The 18,853-nt window shown below is 38.8% G+C and overlaps 1 protein-coding gene and 2 long non-coding RNA genes across 4 annotated transcripts in view; 2 read left to right on the top strand and 1 right to left on the bottom strand.

Moving 5' to 3' along the window:
• Positions 1–18,853, top strand: part of galntl6 (polypeptide N-acetylgalactosaminyltransferase like 6) — a 317,093-nt gene that overhangs the window by 127,585 nt on the left and 170,655 nt on the right. The window lies entirely within an intron of this gene.
• LOC129421847 (uncharacterized) lies at positions 2,459–4,932 on the top strand. Its single transcript, XR_012367577.1, has 4 exons — positions 2,459–2,914; positions 3,045–3,113; positions 3,209–3,321; positions 4,078–4,932. It is a non-coding gene; the product is annotated as an uncharacterized lncRNA (long non-coding RNA).
• Positions 5,071–6,146, bottom strand: LOC129455958 (uncharacterized). The gene is made up of 2 exons (XR_012367578.1): positions 5,718–6,146; positions 5,071–5,381 (listed from the first exon to the last, which is right to left on the bottom strand). It is a non-coding gene; the product is annotated as an uncharacterized lncRNA (long non-coding RNA).

The raw sequence follows: 18,853 nt of genomic DNA, 5'->3' as shown, positions 1-18,853 counted from the left end.
CTAGGCCAGTGTTATATATTTTGTTCAACTGATTTCTATCAATATCTATAATGTTTTCAACTACTTGTAAATCGTTAGAAAATTGCCATTCAAAACATTGACACGGGGCAGTGCAGTCTCCTGTCAATGACTTTAATATCCACGTGACCCTTTGTTATCGCCTTTACTGACGTAAAAATCACATGACAACAGTGTCGTGTACAAATGCGAAAGTATGCGTTTGCGCCTGTTGGGCTACGCGCTTGTTTATAGACTAAGATAACTTTTTTACCGTCTGTCGCTGGTTGTGTCAGCAAAGACAGCTCCCTTTAGCGTACAGGCCAACCAAACGACCCAAGAAGAGTTTGAAACAAGACGAGAGAAAGAATGAGGATCAATATCGGTGTTGCATTATATGGATGGAGAGAGCTTCACGAAAACATTTAACTAGACAGAGATGCTGATTTTGCTTGTGTTTTACGCGACGGGTGAGTTGTATTGATTCGTAACTCTTCAAAAATCGTATGCTATTATATCGATCACAACATTAGTGGGTAGATTGTAATCAGTGCGTCTTCCCGCAGACGATATAATGCACATCAAGAGGTATTGTACAGCAATAAGACACTTACTAATAGAGTTTGGTCTATCAGTCTATCATAATTTTACATCATAACCTCACAATAAGATTTGTACTGTCAATACATTGTGAAAAATCATTTTAGATTGTAAGTTTTAACACTTAATTCTGTGCTGGGTTAACACACCATCGAATTTGGACTCATACTGTAACATCTATGACTAACAATTTCTTTTTGAACATCAAATAAAATCTTACATAATCAAACACAACATTTATAAGACTTGATTATCTTATCCATCAACGTGATTTCTCATTCGCGTGAATCGCGTCTGATTAATGGCCATCAGCGGTTAAGTTAAAGACTACAAATCCCATAATTCCACGCTGCTTCAGAGCGTCATTAATCTACGTCATTTGTTGTTATTGCCGTTTTGGCGCCATCTAGTGGCAAATTCTACGTATTCCACCTTTAATAATAAGTATTTTGATTAAAGGCAGAGTCCACGATGTTTGAAAAACGCTTTGGAAAAGAAGACGGGCCAACTACCAAAACACACTTATAGCCAATCAGCAGTAAGGAGCCTGTCTACTTACCGACATCCTTGCCGGGTTGCGTATGTGTGGGGCGGGTCTATCAACAGAAGGTCCAGATTCTATTGGGGTAGGGGCGTGTTTGTTTAGGTGATTTCAAATATCAACAGTGGCTTTCAAACATCGTGGACTCCGCCTTTAATGCCATTAATGTTTATTTTTTAATCAGTGTATACCGCTAGTCAACTAAATGAATATAACATGGCAAAGATGAATGCACATTTATATATTGATTCAATACTGTATACTGTAGCATTTAAAAAAAATCCCTTGTCATGGATTTAATGCATTTTGCAGAGCAAATTATTCATTTTTATAATAAATCTTTGAAAATCAAATTATGGATTTGAATTTTTTATATTGTTGACCTCAGCAATGAGTTTCTCCACAGAGTCATATTTCATTTTAAATGCTTGTGCACTTTAGATTCAAATTGATTCGATTGGCTGTCATTGGTTTATTGTTCATCAGTTGGAAAAAATCGCTTAACAGGTGATCCCAACGATATTGTTTCTTGTATCTTCAGTTGTAATGTGAAAAATGTTGTCCATTTGAGACATCTGATGATACCGAAAGTGACCCAGTCTCTGAAAAACTATAATAATATTTAGTTTTCTAAATAGTATTCAATACACTTAATATTGACTGAGTAAGACCACGTCAGATATGGAATTCAATGTGAATTCAATAATTTAAATCAAATTGATGTTCCTAATCTCATAATTAAAGCCCGGATTAAACAGACAGGATCACATATAACATTAACTCCTTTGAGCTACAAAAGAACAACCTCTGAAGGATAAAATGTTTCTCTTAGCATCATGGTTTCTGGTTTGAGATCATCTTGTTCCTCTATAATGTCATTCCTAACACAGTTTCCCCTGCTTGTTCATTATAGACAGACAGCAGTCCGGCACTTTCACAGGTTTGATTGGTCCGTGCCTTGAGAAAAGGGCACAGCTCTTCACTTCATCCAGACACTTCTTTTTAAACATGCCTTCTGAATCGAGGTTATATCCCTTCGCACACAGTTATGTAAGGTGAAGGTCCAGCACCTTGGGTACGTGGCTTCATGAAATGGTCATAGATAATTGAGCCTCATTAGAAACTATGTGAAATTTCTGTGTGCCATCAAAAATGCATAATGTTTGTTTCCAAACAAGTTTAGCCTCAGCTCCTCTCTAGTATTACTTCATCTTAGTGTCACTAAATTGGGCATCGTGTTGTTGGCCATCATTTGTTGTTTACAGAGAGACTACATAAATCTATAGAAAAATAATGCATTTAATTGTTAAGAGTAATGGCTCGTACAGACTACATGACTTTGAAACGTAGGTCCGAGCTGTGCGGTTCACACTACATGACTTGCTCTCTGTGAAATCAGGAGTGTTCACGTTGTTGAGCAGTTCACACCACACGACACAACGTGAATGCCCCACAACAGGAGGTAACGCACTACACGAGTTGAGAACAACTCTATTACCCAACGATTCTATCTTGTCTACAAACCCCGTTCTGTCACGAAAAATCACGCGATAAAACAAACCGGAAATGACGCGAAACTACACGCGCGCCGGTAAAAACCCACAGAAGAAGAAACAAGACGCGCAAAACTTTTGTTTGTATATATAGACTTCAGACAGAAATTAGTGCTGCAAACCGTTTGCGCGATGCAAAGCCGCAAAAGAAAAAAATTATAGAGATGTGATGTGGAGCGGTGGATCAGAACCACACGCGGACAGCAGGGATTAAAGATTTGAGGTGAGTAACTGTTACAGCTTGTTTAATAAAGCTGCATGCTTATGTTTGGCTATGATCACATTTAAAATATCAAAGTGTTGTCTACTGTGCTTAAAAGCTGTGTTTCTTGATTTAATTATCGTTCAAATAGAATAGGACAGGCTTCGCAAAACATGATTTGGAGAGTGTTTGTCTTTGACCCTGCGATTCTATGTAACAGGTTTGTGTGATTTCATTTCAAACGAATATGAACTGAATGTTGTCATAACGTTTTTTCTGTCTGGGTATGTTTTTGAACTTTTTTGTGTCTTACAGGTGACACGTTCAAGTTCATCAGGTTCAAGTCCAGGATGGGAGACCAGCACCATCTCACAAATAGTTTTGGATGTTCTGCTCTGTACCAGGTTATAAAGGACGATTTCTTGAAGGTAGGGTTATTACAAAATATAAAAAAGAACACCCATAACATTGTGGACATCAGCAGTTGACTGTCTTTGATAAAAGTATTTTAGTAAAAAGTATTATTAGAAACAGGGATATAGTTCTGAAAAGCATAAGTAATTCTATTTTTATGTCTATACATACCTGTATACATTAATTTCATCATTTTATCTGAGCTTACACTATGTGTATATTAAAGTATTTTGTGTAGAAACATGAATTGTGGAACTAACACAACAATAAATATAAAATTAGTTCTAAACCTAATATTGTAATATTTGTTATTCTACATGTTGTTTAGTTTATCGTTATACTTATTTATATGGATTAAGTAAGAGGGGGTCTCATTTATAAAGCATGCGTACACACAAAACAGGTCTGGGAACATGCCTATGCCAGTTCCCACGCAAAGGTTGTGATCTATAAAAAAAACATAATGGGAGAATGGGCTTGCATGGTGGGATCTGAAGATAATTCATGTACGCACACTTGCAGAAAGGGAACATTGCTTTGTCTCTCTTAATAATTTTTGGCATATGCCTTTTTGGCTTTTGTGCATACGTAGACTTTTAGTAAGGATCCTACGCACAGTTTTATAAATGAGACCCAAGGTGTTTGACTCACAAAAGCATGGCTATCCAACTTTGTTCTGCATATAACTATGCAAATAAATCCATTGTAAACTGTAGTCTTGAATATATAATAATTTAATCAGTGACATTTGGTGTGTCCTATTGTTTTAGACACCATCAATGGAAGGAGAGTGGCATACAATAGCCATGGACTTCGAAAGGAAGTGGCAGTTTCCACATTGCTTTGGGGTACTTGCTACCACTCCAGCTGTAGCAGACTGCTGACCACAACATGGATGATGGGCAGTGGAAGATTCACGGGATGTGTGCTTTTCAACCGATGAAATACACCTCACATCGCAATTGTATGGCAATAGCTATAGTGCAACGCAATCTGATGCGGGACAACTTTGCCTCACCAGCGGGTAGTGTTTATTGGCAAGTTCATCACATTTTAAAAGGAACTGATGTAGAGTTATCCCTGCAAACAGCAGATTAAAGCCAGTTATTGTCAGTTTAGGACATTCGTTTTCTTGTGTGTTCTAAAGTCCTGTATTTGTAAAGAACACACATGTGGTTCACTTATTCATTGTTTTAAGTATTCTGTTTATTGTTGTGTTATTATTGAATAAATTTTAATTGCATACAAATCAAAAGGTGCAGGAATGTAACAAAGGCAATCTGCATGTTGCAATTAAGTGCCTTATACTAACTTTATTTCTTGATCCGCACTCATTATTCACAGAACATTAACAATGTTTCTATACTAGGGCGATTAAACATCAACATATCTGATCATGATAAAATTTATGGCGATTGTGATGATAAGCTCTGGGCATTTTTACTCAATGTGGATTAATCTAACAGCCAATCACACACAATTATATTATGATATTTATATATCACCCAGCCCTTAAAGGAGCTCTACATAGGGAGTTTTGTAATGTTTAATTGTGTTAATGTGGCGCACTGCATGTGTTCTAACAATGTATATTTTGTCTGTTCACATAATATACATTCTAATGTACTACATGGCACTAAAGCACTATTCATATTCCCTGTTTTTGTAAAATATGACTCAATGTGTTTAATACTTTTTTACTTTGTTGCATTAAATGTATTACTTTCGATAGACCATTTATTTCATGAAACAGCACTGGGAAATTCAATCTAAACCCTTTAACAAGTTTAATCACCTTATTGATAAATGTAATACATAGTAAAGTCAATAGTTTGTAAACAAAAACACATCGGGACCGCACATGTCATGTATGATATATGCATAAGGTAGGTTGTTCAGGTGACAACATTGATCCACTTTTGTCAGTCTCCTGGGCATTGAATATCATCACCATTATGCTTCTTTTGAGATGTGATAAAAGAACTGGGTCTTCAATATCCCTCAATTCCAAAGCCATGGTTCCCAAATGAAGTTGATGTAGTTGTTTGTGAGTCCACTTGTGCAAAAGTAAAGTCTAAAATCAATAAAGAAATGCATTTTTTCAGTTAATATTTACATTCACACTTTCATTTATTTTATTTGTTTATTCAAACTAAATATGAGAATTTATTCCTTGGTTTAAGCTCTTTCGACTAGTACAAAGGCAGATTGTAATGTAGCTGAATATCCTCTAATACACAATATATAGCAATAAACAGAATTACAGTAAAAAATAATTATACAGTTTATAATGTTTTACAGACATCCCAAAAATAGGATTACAATAATATCCATGTATATGGAAATATGACCAATTAATTTACATTTGACACTATAACATTTGGATAATGTAATAATAACATTTGCTCACCTGGCTGTTTTACAGCGTTTGCTATTTCTCTCCACCGTTTCTTTTTCTCAGCGCAGTTGTTGCACATATATGTGAAACGTCATACAGGCATTCATAACTGTGACATGCTACTCATCTTTCCGTGTGACCTCAACCCCTGGTCGGATTGGCTGTAGCTCGTGACATCACAGGAGGTTGAGTCGCGCGACAGCTCCAGATATCTAGCATGCTAGATATTTTTCTGGTGTCGGCGACGCGTCTGCGAGGCGTCTGCGAGCGTCTTTGATGCGTTGTTGGCTCTTTCATACCAACAGATTCGCGAACGTCGATCGCCCGCTAATCCCCCGCGATTTGCACCCGATCACACCCCGACCTGTCGGCGAGCGAACGACTTGCAAATCGGGCTTAAATCTGGCTTAAAATCATGTAGTGTGAACTTAACTTAAATGTGTTTTCATACTTCGATTCAAATACTTTAAAAATTGTAAATACTTTGTTGTTTATGGATACCATAACATACCCACTTCTACAATAGGGTTGTACAACATTCAAATAATGACATCATATGCTTAAAGGACAAGTTCGGTATTTTACACTTAAAGCCCTGTTTTCAGATTGTTTATGATAAAATAGAAAGGTTTTGACTGAAATTTGGACATATGCTGGCCCGAGTATTTTCGGTTTCTGTTGTACAAGCCCCCACCTCTACAATAGCTGTATAGGTGCACAGGAGGAACAATCCTTCCTAAAATGCATTCAACTTTCATTTACAAAGACGTGAAACTCACCGAGTGGTCAGGGGTGTTCACTGATATGCTCACACAAAAGGATTGTTCCAGTGCACCTATACAGCCATTGTAGAGGTGGGGCTGATACAACAAACACCCGCAAATTCTCAGGCCAGCATCATATGTCCAAATTTCAGTCAAAACCATTCTATTTCATCATAAACAATCTGAAAACAGAGCTGAAAGTGTAAAATACCAAACTTGTCCTTTAAGATGAATGTAACAGGCTCTTGTCTAGTGTCTCTAAACTCAACGGATGGTCTCTGTCCTGGAAGCCATGGCCTATGCCGAGGTTAAGCCTTAATGGGTTTGATTTACTCTATTAAAATCCTTAAGGATGACAAATGGGGCCATATAAGACTTCAATGTCATTGTTATCAAGAAACCGTCTGATTTATGCCAACACTGTGATGGCTGCCCTAACCCTGACATGCTCCCGAGGTTCAGGAAAATAAATGGCTAAGCTAAGAAACCGGAGGCAATGGCCGCAATAAACACCTCTCCCGAGTCCCAGTCGTCCACCGGGGCGATCCATTTGTTAAAGTGGGAAGTGAGGTCAGGCCTGGATGGTCCCAAAGTGGCTGTTGAGGCTCGGCAGATGGCGGCCCAAGCGTAGACCAATTAAAAAGACCTCTGTGTGTGCTGGGAGCAAAAGCAGCCATGTTCTGTGTATGAATAGGACTCTGGAGGGGAAAGCAACCCTGGTGTGTGGCATCAGAACCAGAAGAGCCCAACACCAGAGAATATATCTCCCACCCCATTCCAGTTAAAGAGAATGGACTGCTGTTTACTCAAATTTATTTTCATCTGAAAATTTGTTTTCTCGATCCCTAAGGTACGGATGAAACCGATATGGTTACTCTATGTCTTCGTTAGCTGGAAAGCAATAAGATTTACTGGTGGTGGAGACCAACAACATGTTCTATCACGAAAACATTGAATGACAATGCTGAAGCTCCACAGTCTGAGGAGACACAAAATGCAAAACATTGCCCTCATGGGAAAGCCTATGCCAAACAACAACACTTAACTAGATTTTCTCCCGCAATTAAAAGAACAAATAGGAGCTAAATGCACGTATGCATTTTCCACACTGCAGTGGCCTACAAACTATTTTGGTATTTTTCAAGGGGATGGAGGCTGTAACTGTGATAATTTTGTTTAACAAATGCATTTTTGAAGGGCATTGAGAGAATTAAACCCAATTCTAGTTCCTTCCATTGCTGTTCTACTTAAGCCCAGTGGGAAATTATCTTCCCATCTTAAGCAGACAGTAGAACCAGCGGTTATTATATTACCCAGTTTCAGACTGATAGTTATATTAGCATTCGTCCCACTGTAGATTTATTTTAGAGGCTCAATTTTGCCTGCAAAAGATTTGCATTTGGAACTTCAAGACATTGGGGATTTTTTCATTGTGAAAGCTCGGTCACAATTGAGAGTAAGCACAGGCAAGGGGCATTAATCCCTCCACAGAGTGTTCATTTTAAAACATTTCAGTGTTCATAATGCTGTGACGATGGATAAAAGTTCCCAAGCACCCTTGTGTATTACTACTGTACACTCCCCCTCCATCCACATACACTATAGATCATCATTTCCAACCACGTTTCTTTCTCAATTCAAACTTATTTGGTTCAATATAGAGTTCACAATCCCTTCCACTTGCAACATGCGTTTTCACCGGACGCAGCGTGCCCGGTCTCAAATCCATTTCACACTCCATGCAAGGTGGTTGCTGGGGTAAATACTTGTATTTGATAGATGGCTCTCATTAATAGAAGGTGCCTGCAGTCTTTTGAGTAATAGCCCTTGGTTTCTTTCCCCAATGTTGTTTAATCTGCTGAAACAAAGAGGTGTTTGTGTCCTGTGCTAGTAGAAGCCAAATTGATATTTTAGTACGGTGCGCAAGCATCTGGGACGCTTGTGAATTTTGCCCCTCCAGCTTATTGAAAAAGGAAAGATCAAAGGAGAAATGTGTACGTTATTTAATTCATTGACTCGGATGACACGGGTCCGGCCATGTAGTTTCCTTCTCTGCACTTTCCGCTTTCGTGGAAACATGAGGGGCATATCGATCGAGCTGTTGTTATAAAGCCTGGCTCCTATTCGTGCGGGGAATGTTTGGGTTTGTTATCGCATGGTGTATTTCGGTTTTCAGTGCCCTATAGGCTAAAATGCTCTTGCTATTGTGCTAAACTCAGTTTAACACTCCCACTGCAACAGAGCAATCACAGTCATCATTTTATTACTCTTGCATTCACTTTACACAGCTTGTGTGTCTCTTCAAAGTTGTTGTTGTTGTTGCTGTTAGTAATGCTTTGCACCACATGGCTCTGTGATTCCTCATTTGATAACATTGTATATTATATATACACTCACCTAAAGGATTATTAGGAACACCATACTGTGTTTGACCCTCTTTTGCCTTCAGAACTGCCTTAATTCTACGTGGCATTGATTCAACAAGGTGCTTGTCATGTTTAAGAAACCAATTTGAAATGATTCGAGCTTTGTGACATGGTGCATTATCCTGCTGGAAGTAGCCATCAGAGGATGGGTAAATGATGGTCATAAAGGGATGGACATGGTCAAAAACAATGCTTAGGTAGGCCGTGGCATTTAAATGATGCCCAGTTGGCACTAAGGGGCCTAAAGTGTGCCAAGAACCCCCACACCCTTACACCACCACCAGCAGCCTGCACAGTGGTAACAAGCAAGGCCGCCTTAATGCACGGGCTTACCTGGGCTGAAGCCCAGGGGCCTCCGAAGTTCAAGGGCCTCCCATGTTCGCGTTCATGATGAGCTGAAAATTTCATTTTGTTTTGTAACTTGTCAGGTTTTCTGTCAATCACTGTAATTGCACATTACATGTCTGCTGATTGGTCCGTTGTAACTTACCGTGAAATAAAATGTCAGACGTAACAGTCAGATTTTTCTATTCCGCGTGATGTAATTAAGTGCGCGTTGTCAGTTTGACATTCCTGCACGTTAGACTGAGTGTGACAGAGAAACGGGAAATAATCCGCCAACAAATGAAAGAGTAATTTCTGAAATTTCATAATAAGCACCAGTGAGGTGCAGGTCTCTCTCTCTCTTTCGCGGCGTGCTCGCTCTCTCTCTTTCGCGCGCGTGCTCGCTTTCTCTGTGCTTGTGACGTGCGGCTGAGTCTCTGGCATGCAGAAGTCTCTCCAAGCGTGCGCAACAAAGTCTGCCGCCAAATAAAGAAAAGACTTCCCGCACATAATGCTGTTAGTTGTTATAAAGTTTAAGTTTACTCGCGTTTATATCAGTGACGCGTGCGCAGCTGGAGCGATGTAGTTTGACGCGACGATAGCTTACAGTACACACATCTGTTGGTTTAGATTAGAAAAACGACATGCAACGGTAAAGGTGCAAGGCGAGCGACAAGACCATCTCAAATGATCATCCCCTGATAGCACCATTCATATTTATAATCCCCTGATCTAAAGATCTTACACAGGTATGTTCCCTGTCTGTTTTGTGCATATTCATGCTTGTTCGTTTATGTATGCATACTAAATACAATGCATACTATATCTTCAATAGCCTACAAAATAAATAACTGTTTAAAAAATAAGATTTTGTCTATAAAGACTTATCCTTTGTTATCATGAATGCATTTTCACTTTAAAACTAACTTTAACTTATTATATTTTTAAAACTGTGCTGAGCATTTGGTTAGTGAGTGGCAATGAATTTTCTGCAAATTTGTATATTCCAAAACCTATATAAACATAAAGCTTATAAACATATATACTTTCACACATTTCGGTTTTATTATCACCACAAGTTGCTGTGTGTGGTTGTTAAATAAAGTGTCTTGTGTTTATGCTCAAGTAGGCTCAGTGATATGTTAATAATGATATTATGGTGTTTTCTGGGTCAAAGAGGGAAAACTCACTGTTGTATGTCTCGAAAGAAACTAATGCATTTTGTAATGTAGATTACCTAAATATTACACTTAAAAAAAAAAAATGAGACTATAAATCGAGGGTATGGGGGGCCCAGTGGGGAACCTTCAGGGCCTTCTACGCCTTCAGAGAAGGCCTAAAAAAATTAATAAAAATATTTTTTATAATAATACTAATAAATAATAAAGTATTCAATAAAAATATGTTTTTACATGTTTAAATTTATATTTAATTTAATTTAATACATGTAATATATTTTCTCTCATCTATGTTCTAACGTTAAGCTTACTGTCAGGTTCATATCCAATCAGAATCGTCTGTCTCTATTAAGGCCCGGTAAACTGGCTCATTCATTGGTTAGGACTTCAAGAATCCCAAGGAAGGCCAAGCTATGTGTTTTGGTGTGGAGAGTGACGGGCAAATCGACCAATCACGCTTTGATTTCAAGTGGGCGGGTAAAAAACAAAGCATTGTAAGCCTTCATGAAGTCCTAATCATGCAACAAGCTGGATGCGAGCTGCCGTAAAACACCAAAGAAGAAGAAGTCCTAATCATAGACCGTCTAATGGCCCGAATCTCTGCGGTGAGAGTGGTTGAGGTAAATGGCAGAAAACGTGATTGACGTTGTGGCTAGTTTGATAGGGCTGAGGTAAAAACGAAATTACTTAAGCGGGTACTCGTGAAGAGCACAGCCGAGAGATGCGCGTGCAGCTGCGCTGCGCATATCAGACGTGAACACGAGAAAAATAATGGGTTTAATTATACTTTCACTTCCTGACAGTTTTACTTGAGGATAGTAATGACTGCAGGCGACGCCGAATTACATACAATATAATTACCTAACTAAATCTCAGAGAATGCAAAAACATTCACCGGGGCTCGGGCTAGGGATTTTGCGAGCCCGCAAAATATAACAGTTATAAGCCACAAGGAGGTGCACTGAGAACGCAGGGTGCTATATTTCCCCTTATGAAAAAAGACTAACAAGCTATCCTACAGCTAAATATATATTTACAAAAAACAAAAATTAAATGCAAATTTACAGAGCAGCAGAGTCTGTATTTGTGTTTATCAGTTAGATTAAAGTAATTTTAAACTTTAAAACTGCATTTAAAGGCAAACGATGCCTATTCTGCAATTTAACTTTGCGTGCTCAGAATTTTTACACGTTCACTGTATGATTTAACGAAATACGAATAGCCTAGTATTATATTCTGAATTTTAAAATTTATGAAAAACAAACTACTCTCAATTTATTTTGGTGTTTTTTCCCCCATGCTCACTTGTCTCCATTTTCCTGTTTTTAAGAATTAAGGCGGTGTAGTAAGTAGAACCTATCCATTAAATTTGTGACTTTCATTTAATGCGCCATGCGTAATTGCGCATGGAGAGGCATTTGCACTTCATTGCATATTTTGAAGGCCCAGCTGAAGTACTCACGGTTCGCCACTGGGGGGGCCTACAAAACCTCTCAGCCCCAGGGCCTCACATTAGGTTAAGGCGGCCCTGGTAACAAGGCATGATGGATCCATGTTCTCATTCTGTTTACGCCACATTTTGACTCTACCATCTGAATGTCTCAACAGAAATCGAGACTCATCAGACCAGGCAACATTTTTCCAGTCTTCAACTGTCCAATTTCGACTCGTCTGGCACGAACAACCATGCCACGCTCAAAATTGCTTAAATCATTTTTCTTTCCCATTCTGACATTCAGTTTGGAGTTCAGGAGATTGTCTTGACCAGGACAACACCCCTAAATGCATTGAAGCAACTGCCATGTGATTGGTTAATTAGATAATTGCATTAATGAGAAATTGAACAGGTGTTCCTAATAATCCTTTAGGTGAGTGTATATCATTATCCAATGTACCAAAAGTATCAATGTACATCAATTACAGTAGTTTCGGTCCTTGCAACTGATTGGAGAAGTCCTGATTTAGGTCCAGAGAAGCACTTGAGCTGCATTGAGACTAGCAGTAGCAGAGCAACGTGATCTCATTCATTTCAAATGGAAGCTCGGCTATATCCGGCGAAACGAACGGCAATGACCGTTAGTGACCGGATGATGAATGTACCTTAAGACACTTTAGCTGCTTATGTTAGCAGCACAAAGATCATGGGCCCTATCTTGCACCCAGCGCAATTGACTTTGTCAGTGACGCATGTATCATTTCGTATTTTGCACAGGCGCACAGCGGGTTTTTCCCTCCACAGACGCACGTCGGCAAACTAGGGAATGAACTTGCGCTCCCTGGGCGGTTCAGCGCAAAAAAGGAGGCGTGCTCCGGCGCAAACCATCTCTTATGCTATTTTGCAGTTTCAAAAAACAATTGCGCTACTAACCAAAAAAAACTAGTCTAAAGTCAGTGGCGCGTTGCGCGTGGTTCATTATGCTATTTTAAGGGCACATGCTTGACCATAATGTATAGCGTGCACAACGCGCATTGCTTATCTAATCTACACAGATGCAACAGTTATTTTTGCAAATCATTAATTGTTACAATAAAAAATATGAGATAAGGGAAATCAAATCATAAATTGTTACAATAAAAAATATTAATACATGAGATAAGGGAAATCATTGTGGTGAGCATTGTGGTGATAGTTTTTATTTATTTTGTGTGGCAGCGTTAAACAATTATCATGCAAATAACGATTAAAATTTTTCATACGTTTGTTGTGTGGCTGTATTACGTTTATTTTATTTAAAAAATAATTAAAATGTTTTCATAAGAAACCTTCATGTATGTGAACTTGATTTGTAAGTGTACTTTGGGGTTGGACCTTGCTTGCGTTTCTTGTGTCCGATTTCAAAGCCCCCAAACCCTTTCAGCGGTGAGGGTGGACGCAGCGATGTCCTCCTGTGTGCCCGATTTATGCTGGCAAGCTTGGGATCCCCCCGTCTCCTGACATCATTGTAGTGCTTGGCGCAGCTGATGAGACAATTGCGGCTATTTCCTCTCACGCCTGTTTAACAGACGCTGATTTGAGCGGGTTTCTCCCATCCCCATACAAAACAACTTCTCTGTCTTTGACTGCTCTTACAAGAACGTGGGTCTCCTCGGATGTGAACCGCTCCTGGCGTGCGCCTGTCAAATCCGTCATAATAATAGCAACCCGCCATGGAACTTGCGCCCTTGCGTTTAAAGGGAATGTTGCATAGCGTTCTGATTGGTTTATTTGACGTTACGCCCAAACCACACCTATGAATAATGAACCTACTTCAGACCAACCCCTTATTGATTTGCGCCCGGCGCAAGACTTATTTCTCCCGCCGGGAAAATAGCAAAGGCGCCCTAGATCCGCCCACAAAGTCACTTGCGCATTGCGCTTCGGACTTGCGTTTCAGATCGTTAAAATAGGGCCCCATGAGTTTAGTTCCCAGCAAAAACACATAAAATATACCTTGAATGCACTGTAAATGACTAAATATGAATTGCATGTTACAATTTCTTAACGCCATTTATGTAATCATCGCAATTATGTTTTTTATATTTTGTGTAAATGTGCAGGTATACTGTATATGCTTAATAAAAAAAAGATACACGGGGAACCAGTTTTTTATACAATACCAGTGTTTAATAGTGTTAATAAAATAAATAATAATTTGACACTCTTGTTGAATAGATTTGAATTCAGTTACATGTTTTGAAGTATGTTTATAAATAAATTATAATTAAAATTAAGGTTGGGTTAAATACTGTAAATGCCAATTAAAAAAAATAATTTAATCCTGTTTTGTTGCATAATTCATTAGCAGATACCTTTGTCTACAAATATAACTATTTATAATTAAAAAATTTAACTAACATCTAGAACATGTTTTGTCTCTATTCTCAAGAATTACAACTATTTGTAATTAATTTATTAAAAAGTTAAACTAACATCATGTTTTGTCTCTTTTTTTAAGAATTATATATATAGCGCAAAATTCCCTGTAGCTCAATCCATAAAGCATGGTGCTACAAATGCCAAGATCATGGGTTTGATTGATGTAAAAAGCCTGAATGCACTGCAAGTTGCTGTGAATAACAGTGCATGCCAAATTTGTAAATAAGCCTATTTGGTATAATACACGTTGTGAGAAAACATACAGTAGGTTGAATATTTTTGGGCTATTTTTAGGCTCAGTGCATCCCTGCTTCTCGGGTTCCGTAACATGCACAACATCCAGCTGCAACAAATAGTCTCATCTTAACCTCTGACCTCTGATAATAGAGAATCTTCACCGCTCACCCTCTTTGTTCCCCTAAGCAGCAGAAATAAATGCCTTGCCAGAGTGCAGTGGAAAGGCTCTGACCTCTGCTTTGTTTGCGAATCACGGCTGGAAATAATTACACGTCTCGGCTAATAATTGTTCTCGCTCATCCTGCTGCAGGCGTCAAAGACCTGAAGGGATACGTATCATTGGCAAATTATAGAATGTAAGAATGGGCACTTTACAAAGAGCAGGTTAATAGCAGGATGATGTTCTTGCCGAGCGCAAGACAGCATTCAATATTTTCCTCGGCTCCGGCTCTAATTCAGCCTATTTCTTAATTTGAAGAACTCCCACTCGCATATTAAATCCTATACTTACTGGTTCTGCATTCCGGTCTAATCAGGTTAATCCGGTCCAGTCTGTGACTAGTTTGAAATGTACATTTTAAAGCATGGCTTCTCTCATAATAAGATTTGGTTGGAAGAGTGGTGCCATGTCAGAAATTCGGTGCTTGGAACTTGCCATTGTGCATGATGGGATGCTAATTTCATCAAACACATTTTATTTGGCATAGACTTGCAATACTGGATTGCTTTTTCACTCTAGGTTTTTTCATACCCACATTAGGCGCAAGGCTACATAATACTCTAAAACCTTAAGCTTTGACTTAGTGCAATGCAAGTACCCATGCAACTGGGCATGAGTCCTCATGCTACTGTAACAGTGGGTGTATACATGCAAACCATGGGTGTGTTCAGAAAAAGATTTGGGATGTATAGAAAGTGGCACAGAACTTAATTTGCTTTTTTTAGCAGTAGATCCTTGCTCTTTAGACTAGACATCTGTGAGTTTTCGGTGTGATAACTCCACCAGCAGGTGATATCCAAGTACATGTCCTGCATCTGTAATTGCAGTGAAAAATAAAATGTCTCAACATTTGCTTTGTTTTGAATTCACCCACTTCTAAAAAAATCATCCCTTAAAGCTCACGTAACACACGCTGTTTCTGCATTTCTGATGTTAATCTGGAGGACCTATAAAGTAGTATTTAGGGCCGGGACTAGATTAAAAAAATCTAATTAATTAGAGGCTTTGTAATTAATTAATCGAAATTAATCACATTTTAATCACATATAAATATTTGACCTGAGAACATTGAGAAGTTATTTTTTCACATGGATTTTTAGTATACCATGAATAATGAATACATAAGCTTAAGCAACAAAATATTGTTGTACTCGGAGTCGGGCTAACGTCCACGCTAGCTGCTATATGTTTTGCATTGAGATGATACTTGAGGCTCGATGTGCTGCGGTGATATGTGAATTCCTTGTTGCATAATAATGAATTGTATTGTTTTTATAACCTTAGAATGAGATGAGGCCTCACAGCAAGAAGGTCCCCGGTTTGAGCCCTGGCTAGGGCAGGTGTCCTTTCTGTGTGGAGTTTGCATGTTCTCCCTGTGTCAGCATGGGTTTACTCTGGGTACTCCGATTTCCTCCCACAGGCCAAAAACATGCAAGTTTGGCAAATTGGAGATGCCAAATTGTCCCTCCCCCAACCTGTGTATGGATCAACTGGTTCTCACCATGAATATAGCTGTAGATGCTGGAATGGCAGAGGAAGAAGAAGAATAAGCTGTTATATCTACATACACAGCGGGTCTCTTCTTAAATGGAAGTCGCCGTCATGTTACTACTGTAGCCTTAAACAGACAAACTGGCTTTGTCCTCTACATTAGCTGCATTTCCATTACCCTTCAAATTGCGCAAATCGACATTGCAAATTGAAAATCTGGCCAGTGGAAACACATACATTTTATATAAACTCCAATGTTTTAGAAAAACATTTACGCTAACACGAGGAGTTTTTGCAAAACTGCAATGGAAACAGCATATTCACATTTTCAGGGCACCTAATGTAAGTCACATATTTGAAGATGACGAAGTATGTACTAAAACCTCTCAGAAACACTTTGATGCGTGTCTGCTCCCAATTATAAGCAGCTTTCCTTGCCAAAATAGTTTGTATAACACTCCTACGTCTTAAGGATGTCGCAAACCAGACGAGAAGCGCTGTGCCGCGTCTAGAACAACTTGGAGGTATCGTACACCAGAAGTGCACACTAAATAGCGCAAGCTTAGTCAGATAGCGTCTACTTAAAAATGTAAAATGTACGTTAGCAGCCAATGTTAATTGCAAACGATTGGGTACAAATATGATGTTATTTAAATTTATGTTGCCGCTTTTATGTATTATGGACTTTCCTTTGCATAATGTTTGGATAATACTCTTACGTCTCCTTTGGTTAAAAATAATGCCTATTGAAGTGATACAAAACCTACCAACATCAGTCGACGTGAATGACATATGACGTATATTCCAGTTAATTGAAATGTCATTTCGCAATAGTTTTTGTCAACATTTAAAAAATAATGTTAAAGTTTTGCACAGATTGGTAATGAAAGTGCAACTACTTTCTCAGACGACGACATGTTTGTCCTGTGGCAGCTACAGAGCTTTTCATTGCGTTTCGAAATTGAGGTTGGTTGCAATTCACAAACTCACCATAAGATGCCACTAAAAAAACACTCTGTCCCAAATAGGCATCCTGGGGCGCATCACAAATTGGACGATGCCACGGGAAATGCACAAGAAATCTGAACTTGCTCTTGTAGTGACGTGATTACATGGAGCGAGCGGAGTCACAGAAGTCCTTCCCATGACGTGAATTTCTGTGTGAATGTCTTGAATTGCGTCCAACTACACGCAAATAGCGCGTTTTTTTCCCCGCATCTATCACATCTGGTGTGAATGCCACATAAGACATACCACTCTAAAAAATATTTATTTATTGTGCACTACACCTTTCTCTCTGTATGTAATCAGACTGTGACTTCACCAAGCAACAAATTCATCAACTATGCTGTAGGTGGTGCCTTAGAATTCTGTATACCCCTTAAACATATACATTCTGACTGTAAATGGCCAGTTAGCTGCACTTTCCCTCGATTCATATGCAGATTGCACATCCTGGCCACATGCCAGCTCAACCAGATGAACTCTGAATGCTTGGGAATACTTCTGTATGGAGCTCCTCTGCCAGTAGTGATGGACCCAGGATAGCGACTGCACAGTATGGCCTGTTACTGCGGACCTGAATAATAGATAGAGTTCAGCAGGTCTTCTTAAGGGGTACAGGACATTGAGGGACCGTATAGAATTCTTTCCCTGCTAGACGCTTAATCCCTTCCCAACTCCAGAATAAAGGCAAGTTTTAGACCCTTCATGGTTTATTCAAAAACCTGAGATTGGTTAATTTTGACTGCAACAAAGTAAAGGGTATCGTAAATATGCAATAGTCACATAGAATATAAATACTTACTCTCTCAATAAAATGTATACTTTTTCAGTTATATTAAAATTATGCAGCCAATAAGTCATATTGAAACTGAGAAGACACATCATACCAGTACCACCTTCTGCACACCAGCCGCACCAGTTAATAAAACTTCACTGTGAATTGAAACAGTCCCTGCAGTGTTTCTAAATAGAGCGCTGAGACACAGGTTGCTGATTTTGTCCACGTAGGCTAGTGTGAATTAATATTAGCTTTGCGTCTCAGGCACTGGACGATTTCACAGCCAGGGGAGTGGGGCAGATGGATTCAGCTCGTACAGTCTCATAAAGATTTCACAGGAAAACTCTAGGGGGATTATATGAATAAAAAGTTCACTCTCCGCTTACTTGTGTGCTTTTTTAAAGGGGCATATTATTAGTTATGGGGCTGAGGCGGTGTAATTAAATACAGCTGCACAATGCTGTCTCGGATCGCATCAAAGACAATCCACTTCACTCCCTTGCAACTACATTTAAAAGTAGATATAGAGAAATTTCAACCTCCCTCCGGTCTCTTTGAAGATACACAAAGTTTTATGAGTTAGATGCTTTTTTTATTGATTCGGGCACAACGAGTGTTGCAGTTCAGAGAACTTACTTTCATCTCGTGCTCGTAACATCTCAGTTAGCTGTTATCTTCAAAATGTTTCAGAGAAAAAAAATATATAGAGAGTTCGGATGCAAAACCCTGTAAGTGCATCTGACATGTTTGCTTGAGCATTTTATCACGCTTTTATGTTTACTTTCAGTAATTTTACTTGCCTTATTTTCACAAAAATCACTTTTGTCATTTTATTGTAATTTAAGCAGTCTTTAGCTTTTGTGGCAAAA

Source organism: Misgurnus anguillicaudatus, chromosome 3, assembly GCF_027580225.2.
Source record: "Misgurnus anguillicaudatus chromosome 3, ASM2758022v2, whole genome shotgun sequence".
Taxonomy (NCBI): Eukaryota; Metazoa; Chordata; class Actinopteri; order Cypriniformes; family Cobitidae; genus Misgurnus; species Misgurnus anguillicaudatus.
This window is presented reverse-complemented; position numbering and strand designations above follow the sequence as displayed.